Source organism: Tamandua tetradactyla, chromosome 7 (assembly GCF_023851605.1).
Source record: "Tamandua tetradactyla isolate mTamTet1 chromosome 7, mTamTet1.pri, whole genome shotgun sequence".
NCBI classification, from domain to species: Eukaryota; Metazoa; Chordata; class Mammalia; order Pilosa; family Myrmecophagidae; genus Tamandua; species Tamandua tetradactyla.
The window spans coordinates 101,038,303-101,051,027 of NC_135333.1; the positions used below are offsets into that span (position 1 = coordinate 101,038,303).

General features: G+C 35.0%; 1 protein-coding gene across 2 annotated transcripts in view; it reads left to right on the forward strand.

The window, feature by feature from the left end:
* The window catches only part of PDZRN4 (PDZ domain containing ring finger 4), a 407,543-nt gene that overhangs the window by 362,079 nt on the left and 32,739 nt on the right, over nucleotides 1-12,725 (forward strand). The window lies entirely within an intron of this gene.

The window sequence follows — 12,725 nt, forward strand, 5'->3', positions numbered from 1 at the left end:
AAGAATTTAAAGGCTTGCTTTTCCTATTCCATTAACTTTTGATTGTAGACCCAAATATTTTTAGATGATTCCACTTCTCCTGTGATATGGAGATGATTTCCTTTCAGTTATCTGAAAACCATGGTGACACAGTTCAGTTCAGAAATTAATATTCTTGAGAAACACAGTGCTACAGATTCCATGCTGGGCATCGGAAAGCCAAAAATAAATAAGGTACTAAGTTCTGTTAAAATAGTTCACTATCTAGATGTGGAAAGAGGTAGGAAATATATAATGACGCGGCAGTGAGGCACACACGATAGGAAAATACAGACATGGTACAGAGAGGGTAATGGTGGACTCTTTTAAGGAATGATCCAAGAGAAAATGACACCTGAGCAGAGTTTTGAACAAGCCGACAAGTGCTAAGGCATCATTAAATATAGTAGGTTTAAGGAACTGCAATTATTTCAGAGTAACCAGAGAGTGAATTATGAGAAATGAAGAAAGACGTGGAAAGTGGCTGGAAAAGAATGCAGGGCCCAAAGAAGGAAAATCATTTTATTATGTACTAAGAAACTTGGACTTTATACTACAGGCAATGGATGACAATTCCATATTAGAAGAGGCCTCACACATGAGATTGGCATTTAATTTATACCATTTATCACAGGAGTGGAGAGGACAAATTTGAAGGAACATAGCCCAAAGAAAAGAAATAAACTAGGGGCCAATTTTTATAGTCTAGATGGGAAATCGAAATGGCTTGAATTGAAATGGTGGGAATGGAAGAAGGTAGATGCAAATAAATAAATAGATGACTTTCTAAGCAAAAATTATTTAGGCAGACTGTTATCTTTCCCCTGCATGACAAGTGGTTACGAAACCTATTTTCATTAGAGTCAGCTACTAACCCAAGTCATTTTGGAAAACCTGACATTCAGCACAATTTGTCCTCTTTGATAAATATTCCAAGGAGTCAAGACAGTCACCTGTCAAAATTGATAAGTGAGACAGCGTTGGGGAGTGCAGTCTTATTTGTAATGGCACAGCTGCCTGGCAGCCTGTTTACCCCTGCAATGATTCTGTCTCGCTCCGACACCTTTCTATTTCCACCCAACTGTCCCCAAAACACATTGAAGCTGTGCCTAACTGTGAAATATTTATTCCAGGATAGTCTGTGAGTGCAGGCAGAGGATCAAGAGGCTACTTTCATTAGACTATTTTCACAACTGAAGAGTTTCAATAGCTTTAAAAGGGAAGGCATGAACTTGACCAATTCTCTGTAGGCATTTAGCAAAATAGGTGGTTAATTCTGTGATATAGAAAACTCCAAGGGATTAGTGGAAGCATAGTTTAAAATCTTAAAATGCTCATTGCCTCTTCCATGGAAGGTGTCTGAGGAATCAGTAGCCATTTTTTTTTTTTTTTTATTAAAAGAACTTTGTTCTGAGCAATAGAGTGGCTGGTATTTTTAAATTAAATACACAGGAAGGTGCTTAAATTTCATTATGTGAAGGAAATTTCATTATGTGAAGGAAAGAAATAAAAGTCTCAGAGGACCACCCAGTGCTGATCCACGGTGCAGTTCTGTACAATGAACTCTCTCTTTAGGATTGTGAACACATTGCCCGTCAAACCTAAGGACAGAGTTGAAAGTAAACTCAGCAACAGCAGGACTTAGATTCACCGCTGTGTGGACATGAATAAAACTGCCTTCACAGTGGAAACTCGAAATTTCTTCAAGAACATTTTCTTTCAATGAAATGCTTGGCATAGTAAGGAAAACTCTAATTACAGCAGCCTTGCATCTATTGCATCTTGCTGATAGCCCATCACATTCATTTTGTTTAGATTAGGAAGTCATATGTTAAAAAAAAATCCCCCTTAACTTTTATTTTGATATAATTTTAAACTTAAGGAACAGTTGCAAAAATCACACAAAATCTATACAAAGAACTCCAATATGCCCCCTACCCAGACACCCAGATTTACCAACTTTTAACATTTTGCCACTTTTGTAGTATCATTCTGTCTACCTGTCTATCTATCCATCATCTCTCTGTCTGTTTTCTGAGCATTTGACAGTAGATTGCATACATCATACTCCTTGAACACTTAGCACTTCCATATTTTTAAATATTAAACTGATCTTTTTTTCCTAGAAAGCAAATAATGACCCATTAAAACTACAATTGTCTTGACCTTCCAGCACAAGACAGAGGATGGCAAGTTTTTCTCTTTATCACATAAGTTTCACCAATTGTTACAATTCTGGTCATAGTCTAAAGGTCATGCTTTTCATCTGCTGCAGACATTTGCCATGTTGACAGTTTATATCATATTTTTCTTTGAGGTTTTTAAAGTCCTACCTATGATACAGACTTCACATTTTTTTGTACTGAGATTTCCCCCAAACTTAATAGACTCCATGATTAGAAAACATTTTATAGTACTCAAATTGGCTTTTCCTATGTTGAATTTCATTCAATTTTTCCTCTTCATTGCCCACTTCAGGTGTAATTTGCAGAAACTCTACATTCTAGCCAGGAGCATTCAGAGGCAGTGACTATCCGGGTGCTGGATACCAATAGCATTGCCAAGCTGGAATGGAAAGAGACTTTTAGGGCTGGTATGAATTTGAGAGTTGTGTATGTGTGCATATGTGTGTCTGTGTGTTTACTTCTAGATCTCCATGTGTACATAAATCACTCTGTCTCTAAGTATCACACTTCATTTCTTGTCCCCTTTAAAACTCCTGAACGCACATGCACAAACATGCCCCTTCCCACACTCTTCCCTTGCCTGCCCAAAATTAGATATTGAGCTAAATTTGGATACATCTATTGGGTTTTGGAGACTAATAGAAGAACACTTTACTGTTATAATAAGTCATGTGCCTTATTTTATTTTGGAAACAGTATTCCTATTATCTACCATCACATACACCTAAAAGTTATCTTATAGACATTCTCTTAGATTTATGCATTTCATTCAAGGATTGTTCATTTTTTTCCATTGTGTAAAGTACCATTCAAATACAAGAATACACAATCCCTGCCCTCCACTCTATTAGCCATTACATATGTACAAATGACAGTTACTCAATTTCCTCAGAAATTTTTATCTTTAGATATAACAGGGCAGTAAGAAAACAGTGTTTTTCTGATTCTATCTTCTCTTGCAGTTTTTTTTTTTTTTTTTTTTTTTTGGTTCCTCCAGTCAACCCTCCAAATTCTACCAGATACTTCTGAGAGTCTTCAGGCTATGTCATGTATGTACCCTCAAGCAGCCTTGTTGTCACGCCATAAAATCTGACATCTTCCTTCTGCCTTCAACTGTGGGAATCATATCCTTTGCCATAGCTGATGTTCTCTTGCCCACTGTCTTTCCCTCTGTCCATTTATCACTGGTCCAGGCGGATAGCTCCGATCACTGTATACATGCTATGCCATGTTCCAGCAGTTACCTCTAGGAGAGAGGTAACCTTTGCTTATTTTTATGCTTCCAGTGTCATAAAGGCCAGAAATAGGTTGTTCTAGTTTGCTAGCTGCTGGAGTGCAATACACCAGAAATTGAATGGCTTTTAAAAAGGGAAATTTAATAAGTTGCTAGTTTATAGTTCTAAGGCCGAGAAAATGTCCCAATTAAAACAAGTCTATAGAAATGTCCAATCAAAGGCATCCATCCAGGGAAAGATACCTTGGTTCAAGAAGGCAGATGAAGTTTAGGGTTTCTCTCTCAAGTGAGAAGGCACATGGCGAACACAGTCAGGGCTTCTCTCTCAGCTGGAAGGGCACATGGCGAACATGGCATCATCTGCTAGCTTTCTCTCCTGGTTTCCTGTTTCATGAAGCTCCCCGGGAGGCGTTTTCCTTCTTCATCTCCAAAGGGTGCTGGCTTGTGGAGTCTCTGCTTTGTGGTGCTGCAGCATTTTCTGCTCTCTCTGAATCTCCTTCATTCTCCAAAATGTTTCCTCTTTTATAGGACTCTCGAAACTTATCGATGGTGGAGACATGTTGTCACCTAATCCAGCTTAACAACCACTCTTGATTAAATCACATCTCCAGGGAGATGATCTAATTATAGTTTCAAACATGCAATATTGATTAGGGATTATTCTGCCTTTATGAAATGGGATTTAGATTAAAACATGGCTTTTCTAGGGGACATACATCCTTTCAAACCCGCACATAGGTCTTTTATTTTTAGGCCTCTTTTAGAAACCTGAAATAGGTCTCTCTTAAACTTTTTAAGACAATCGCCTGAGTCTGTAATGGCAGATCTAATTTATAGTCGGAGAGAGTAATACTGTGCTACAATGTCAACTTTTCTTCAAACGATGCAGTGAACATCTATGTAACCAACTCCCAGTTCTAGAAAAAGAACTGTAGCCTGACAGACAGTCCTGTGCAGTCCTGAACATAACTTTGTTCACTCTGAATGATATGCTATTTACTTTTGCATGTATTGCCCTATACTGAATGTATCCTTCTGAAACCTATATCTTTTTCTCAAATTTATGATCCTAGTTCATCCAAGTTGTCATGTGTCACTGTAATTCACTCATACTCACTGTTACATAGAATTAGCATTACCAGTTTGTCCCACTGATCAATTTATCTACGACTGCGCTATCCTACACTTCTTAAATAGTAATATAGGTTTTAAAAAGCCTTGCTTTTTCTTCCTCAGAAGTGTTTTAACTATTCTTTGTCCTTTGCTAGTTTACAGAAAATTTTTAAATTAGCTTCATAAATCCACAAAAAATACGACTCTTTTCATTTGCAAAATGCATGTCAACTTGTGAAGAATGAACTTTTCTGCCATCGATTCTGCCAAAACATGAAAAGGAACATGAGCTGTTCTTTTCTCCAGGTCCTGGTTACTGTCTATCAATAGATTCTGTCATTTTCTCCATAAAGTGATTTCACGTCTTTTCATTAACTTTTTTCCTAGGTACGGCATATTTTAATATGGGCAGTAGTTAAGAGCACACACTCTTGAATCCCAGCTCTTCAAGTTCTAGTTGTGTTACCTTGGGAAAACCACATAGCTTCTTTGTGCCTCAGTGTTTCATATAGAAAGAGGAGATATTAATATGCCAAACCTTAGAGTCATTGTGAGAGTTAGAAAGGGTTCCAAAGTGCTTACAGTTCTGTCTGGCACGAAGTAAAGGCTATATGTTTGCTGGTATTAGATTGGGGTGACATTGTAAAAAGGATTATAGTGTATATTTTGCTTTTATTGGGTATAATATACAGTAGCTGTCCATTAAATCAAGCTTGTTAATCATATTCTTCAAATCTTCTGCATCCTTACTGATATATTGCCTAAATAATCTGTCAGTTACCACTGTGATATTAGATTGGACAAATTTTAATTTCCTGGTCAATTTAGCTTTTTTAAAAAGTGTGTAGTGACCAGCTTTATTTCTTGTTATATTCTTTGTCCTGAAATATATTTTATCTGAAAATATAGCTACAGCAACTTCCTTTTAATATTCTAGTGGTATTTTTTCCCAATCTTTTACTTTAATTTTGGAATCCTGAGGTTCTAGACAAATTTTTTATAAACAGCATACAGCTGGATTGTTGTTGCCAATATTATGGCTGGTAGTGGTAGTAATTTCTTTGGCTTTCTATTCTTTGTCTTTTAACTGTATCATTTAGTCTAATTATATTTACTACAATCATTTATAAATTTAGATTTAATTCCAGTATCTTATTTTGCATTTCATTTGTTCCTCCTTTGCTGTCTATTTCCCTCCTTTATTGTCTTTTTTGGGGAATGTATTGGCAATTTTTTCTCATTCCATTTTTCCTCTCTCCTAGCTTGGAATATAAACTATTTCTATTCTTTTAGTGCTTATCCTGGAAATTTTAATTTATCAATTTTTATGATTACTCTTTGTCCTTCTCCTAAACAATAAGGACTTTAGGACAATTTAATCCCAATCAGCCCCTTCCTGATTTATAGGCTACTTTTAAAAATATTTCAATTTCAATTACTATAAATTTCATTTCTGTTCATGTTATTCATCATATTGGTCATTTTTATTCACTTACTACTTTTTAAAAAAATTATGATGCTTTCTTTTATTTTACTTTTTATTGTGTTAACATATATACTACCTCTCATTTTCCATTTTAACCAATTCCAAGTGTACAATTCAGTGGTATTAATTACATTAAAATATTGTGCTGTCATTACCACCATCCATTGCCAAAATTTTTTTATCACCCAAGCTGAAACTCCACCCACCAAGCTATTGCTTTTACCCAACTGGTAACCTGTAATCCACTTTATATCTCTATATTTGCTTTTTTCTAGGTACTTCACATAAATGAAATCATATGACATTTGTCCTTTTGTGCCTTCATTACTTACTTCAACATAATATCTTCAAGTTTCATCCATGTTGGAGCATGTAATCAGAGCTTCATTCATTTTTATGGCTGAATAATATGCCATTATATGTATGTATCATATTTTGCTTATCCATTTGTCTGTTGATAGACACTTGGATTCTCCCACCCGTGGACCATTATGAAAAATTCTATGAAACTAGTATGCAAATATCTCTTTTACTCTTTGCTTTCAGTTCTTTAGCATGAATACCTAGAAGTGTAATTGCTAGGTTATATGTTATGTTTCATTTTCTGAGTAATCATCAACCTGTTTTCCACAGTGGCTGCACCATTTCACAATCCCACCAACAATGTACAGAGATTCCAATTTCTCCACATCCTCCACATGTTATTTTCCGGATTTTGTTTTGTTTTTAACAATAGTCGTCCTAGTGGGTATAAAGTGGTATCCTTGTAGTTTTGATTTGCATTTCCCTGATGACCAGCAATGTTAAGCATCTTTTCATGGGCTTATTGGCCATTTGTGTATCTTCCTTGGAGAAATGCCTATTCTAATCCTTTGCTCATTTTATAATTCAGTCATTTTTCTTTTTGTTGTTAGGTTGTAGCAGTTCTTTTACAGTTCTTTTTAATTCAGGATATTAAACCCTCATCAGATTTATATGGTTATTAGATATATGGTTTTCAATTAATGTCTCCCGTTCTGTAGATTGTTTCACTTTTATAACAATGTCCTTTGATGTACAAAGTTTTTCATTTTGACTGTTCATTCCATCTATTTTTTCTTTAGTTGCTCATGTTTTTAGTGTAATATCTAAGATATCACTGCCAAAAGGTCACAAAGTTTTGTCCTTTATGTTTTCTTATAAGAGTTTTAAGGTTTTAACTCTTTTGCTTAGGTCCTTGATCCATTTCAAGTTAACTTTTGTATATGGTGTGAAGTAGAGGTCCAACTACATTTTTTTTGGAACATTCAAAAGAATGTAGTTGGACCTCTACTTCACACCATATACAAGGTGTGAAGTATATACAAGGTTTCTCCAAGGAAGAAACACAAAAAATTGCCAATACATTCCCCAAAAAAGGCAATAAAGGAGGGAAAATTCCCAGCACCATTTGTTGAAGAAACTGTTCTTTTACCATTAATGTCCTTGGCACCCTTGTTGAAAAGCAATTGGCCATAAACGTGTGGGTTCATTTCTGGACTCTTAATTCTGTCCCATTGGTCCATATTTCTGTGATTATGCCAGTACCATGCTGTTTGGATTAGTGTATTCATTTACTCTTATATTTGCAATCCCTTCTCATATTTCTTTCATTATGTCAAATTCCTCTCTGTAGATTTCCAATTGTCATGCCCATTTTATTTTTCTTCTGCTTTATTTCACTCATGGTGCATTGTTCTTTGTGTATTTTATCAAATTTGACTCTAAGTTCATTTTAATTCTTTATTTTTAATCTCGGGAACCCTAAGAGATCTGGGTTTTTCTGACCAGGAAATGTAAGTTTGTTTCTTTCAGACTCCTCAGATATCATCCTCCTAGGACTATTTCAGACTTAATTGTCAGCTTGAATTCTTTTAGAAACCACCCCATCCCACAAGCTAGTTTGAATTGGAGCTGAAAACCTACATTAGCTTATTATTACCCATTCTCAGGTAAGAATTCTTCCTTTTCATTCAAGGTCAAACTTCATGATAGGCAATTTCCATAGTAACCCTTGAGATGGGGTGTCGTTCTTGTTCACCACTGTGCTACCTGTGTAGTTCTTGGGGCTTCCACCTTCCTTCCTGTGATCTCCTATGAGAATCTTCACCTCAGGTAAGCCCCAGGCTTTATCTCAGGTCCTTCTAGTCCTTTGAAACTAACATTGAGGCCTAGGTTCACTTAAATCAAGAAAAACTCCCAAGGTTAAAAATTTGTTCCTTGATGATTGTACTTCTCCAAATTTTCATTTCACTATTATTTTTTGTCGTCTGAGTATTTATTAATATTTTGTCATCTCATCAGTATTTCTTAAAAAGTTTTTCCAGAATTACTAGTTGGTTCAGCAGGAGCATTCTTCAGCATGCCTAGCACAAAATATAGCCAAATGAGGAAATCCTATTTCTTGAATCTTTATTTCCTTAGTATCAACTGTTTTTTTCCATAAGAAGACTCTTAATCGCTCATTCAATAAAGTCCTAGCAGGCCACCTACACCTGTATTTTAGACATATTCGGTTATCATCAAATCTTAGTGTGAATGCAATACAGGCCCTTCAGCTAGGTTTTCCCTGTCTCCCATGTACAATGCAAGCTGGAATGTGATATGTGCTGAAGGTGAGATGAAGAGACCTCTGTGTACTCAAAGGGATGAAGAGCACTTCCGAGTGATGAAGATTCTGGCTGTGGTGTGATCTGAAGTATATGCATTTATTCAACATATAGGCACAGAGCACTTTTTAATTGTTGTTTTGGTGTGAAAGAAAACAGCTCAGATAGACTTGGTATGATTTTGTTCTCTCCCCACCAGGTGAATTTTGTACAGTGAAGCTGAGAGTGAGGAGGAAATTAACACTCAACAGGATACATTTCAGAAGCTTGGATGTTATAACTTAATGGGAGCTGCAAGTTCATCTGATACAACTACCTACAGAGTGCAGGAATCAGCTCATAGAACACATAAATATTTCTATTTTTTAAAGCCCATTGTTCATAGTGAGAGCCTCTGTAGCCACAACAGAATAAATCTATTGTCTTCTCCATGTTAGCACTTGAGTTAGGAAAGGATTGTTATGCCCACTACCCTCTCTACTCAGTTCCTTCAATTAGTTATTTAGGGATTATTAACCATCTTGGTCACCTTTGACTAACACATCCTCGTCTGTCAATATTCTGCTTGAAATGTCCTCCCAAAACACCAGGTCTCCTAAGTGATCTGACCAGACCAGAAAATAGCGGGTCTGTAACCTTTCTTCTGGACAACGTACAATGCAAGCTCAGATTATCTTAGCTTTTTGGCTACATCAGTGTTGACCGGTCAACTAAAATCCTTAGGCTTTCTTTTAAGAAGTCACTTCAACCACAGTTTCCTCACCTGAGTCTTTTGGTTTGGGAGAAATTTGAGTACAGAACTTTTAGTTAGTCCTTATTTTACTTCATCTATTCAATTTCAGTACACTGTTCTAATCTGCTGATATCCTGTCTTACTTTGTGAAAATTCTTTCTAATTTTGCCTTTATTATTGCTAGAAAATCTTTCCATAGACTTCTCTACTTTAGAAACTTGAGTCTAAAGGATAAAAACTGAATCATTCCTTGTGGCCTGAGGCTATTAAAGAGTCGTCATCATTCTGAGCTTCAGTATCCACTGCAAAGGAATTTAAGATGAAGACTCAAGAGATACAGGACATTGTATTGAACCCAGGGATTTTTGTTTCACTAAATACCTAACATGACATTTCAGTTTAATCTTCTTTCTTCAGGAAGAGACAGGTAATGTCAACAAACCACAATTCTATCTAAGGCTGCAAGTTAATGGCTTTAATTTAGTTGAGACTTTATTAGAATGCTGCTTAGCTAAGTTACTATCCCTTTAACTTATTTAAATTTTAACTAATAGCATTATCTATTCACCGTGAAAAAAACTAATGGGTAAAATAATGTTCCCTCAGAAGCCAGTATCTGAAGGGTAACTTTGTACTTTATTTTTGCTAGAAAAAGGCATGCAAGTGAGGGTTTACTAGAAAAGCATCTATACATAAGAGATTTAAAATTTTATAAAGCAAGTGTTCTTCATGGAAATTTGATATTTCTCCCATTACTGCTCAAGAAAGTGCATTTACCAAAGGACAATTCCTGATTATTATGTCAACATCCTATACTTGCTTTTCACAAAAGCTATAATGTATACTCCTCCCCTCTTGCCTTTGTTTGGTTGTATATCTTAAATTCTTTTTAAAATATTTTTGAGAAATTATAGGTTTACAAAAAATCATGAATAAAATAAAGGGTTCTTACTATTTGCACAGCCTTACAATCAACAATGAGAGTCAAAGCTCAATATATTTTATTTACCCTTTAGAAGTTCAGAATTTATTAGATTCTAGATAATGGGTTGAAATTTGAATGTAATAATAAATTAAATGACAGATTTAGGAAATGGTTCTTATTCCAGATTAACTAGACCATAAGACCCACAAGCGAAGGAAAAAATATGTTGGGGAAAATGTTGTTTGGGATCAGATTATATAGGGTTTGGCATGTCAACATGAGAAGTTTGGACTTAATTTAGTAGTAAATGGGAACCATTTAGTGATTTGGAGCATGGAGTAATGCAATCAGAGATTGCTGTCAGGAAGATGAATCAGGCAGGAATGTTCCCATTGGATTAAAGGAGATAGAACAGGTAAGGAGAGGAAATTAGGTCTAAACCTAGCAATGACAGTGGGAATAAATTAGGAGGGATAAAAGAGAATCATTTTGTAGATAATGACCAATTTTCTATAAGAAGCCAAAGTCAGAGAATAAAAGATAACCCTGAAGACATAAACCTGGCTGGTTGGCAAAATGGTATCATTAACTAGCTTGGGAAGATCAGATGTGTGGAGTCAGTAAGCCAGCCCAGCCTGCCCAAGCGGAGATTTGGCCTTGTGATCAGCACAGTGGACCTCAGGTGCTGGAACGCTGGAGCTGAAAGGCATGGCTGCACTTTGGGCCTAAAAATAACTGAAGTTTAGAGTGTGTATCAACTCTAGATAAAGAAATAGGTGTCCTTTTTTTTTTTTAAACAATACTCCATTTTGAAATTGTAAAGTCCTACGAATTAAGCATTTATCCCCTATACTTGTCCCTTAGTATGCAAAACCTTTCTATACCACCTTTTCCAAAGTCCTGCTCTAGTAAATTGTTTTCTGGGAATGTTGCCACAGGTTAGGCGAGACATACCTTTAACACCTTTTCAGCTTCTTACCCCCACACAGTGATACTTTGGTGTTTGTTTTGTTTTTACTCCACTGAATAAATACAATTATATTTTTTCTTGCTTTTGAATCAGTGTTTTCCAGTAAGCAAGATGTACAGGTAAAAGTAAAGGAAGAGAGGTCCAAGGGCTTCTGTTATATATAGTCTCAATTATTTATTTTTTCAATGATTAATACTTTTATTTTAAATAATGGTTATTTTCCTGATTCCAACTAAATGCATGCCCATGGCAAAACTGTTTGAAAATACAAGTATATATTAAGAAGAAAGTAATAATTCATCATAATAATAGCAAGTGAAGCTAAACATTCTTTTGTTTCCTCTAAGAATATTTCTTTGTTTTAAATAATTATAATCTTATGCTGTATAAATTTGAGTCTTGTTTATACCTAATATTATATCATGATCATTTCCCATGTAATAAAAATTTTGCAAAATCATTTTAACTGATTCACAATATTTCATTTTTTAGGTTATTTCCTTATTTATTTAAGATTTCCATATTTCTGGGCATTGAGACATTTCTGGTATTTTTATTCTAAATTATGCAGTAGTGAGTAGATGCTGACATATTTTAGGTTAATTTTGATGATCTATGTTTTTGTATGTAGTCACCAAACTAGATTATATTATAGATTATATAATGACTGAAATTAATTTTCGTATGACCAAAATGATCAGATTAATCTCATAAGCAATAAATACAGAGACACTTCTACTCTTCAGAGCCCCAAGAAAGAGCAGTTTATAAAGCAGTTGGGCAAATACCACAGACTAATTTTTATGAAATAAATGTGATAAATTTAAAAATTTTGCAATTAATCCTATAATCTATTTTATGTCATTGTCTATACAATGCCATACAGTGCTACTCAAATTTGTAATTTGATCCATTTCAAAATATCCGTAAAAAGATTAACATTGACTCCTTTGAAACAACACAAACTGTTATCTTGATTATACAAATGGACGATGTGTACTCACTAGAAAAATTAAACCATCCAAAATAAAAATCGATACATACTAATGAGAGTAAATATACTCTTATGAGAATTTATCAGCTCAAAGTCTGTACTATCACATATTTTCAGCTTTAAAACAGAAAATGATACAATATTAGTTTTAAATGTTACAATTCACTGTTAATTATGAATCCCATGAACATCAGCAAGTGGCTATGATGAAACTTGCAATAATAGCCCAGTGCCTCATGAGAAAATCCTGTATTTCCTACTTCAGTAACCAGCTGATGGAAGTAAAGTTCATCTTGTCAACAAGTTATTTATTTCCCATTCTTCTTCTGACTTATTAATCTTCCTTTTATGTTTCCTTAATAATACGTGCTGGAAAAGTTCCTGAATGCTTTTCAAATAAAGAGAAGTTCTGAAGAGGATTGACAAATTTCTGTCTTGT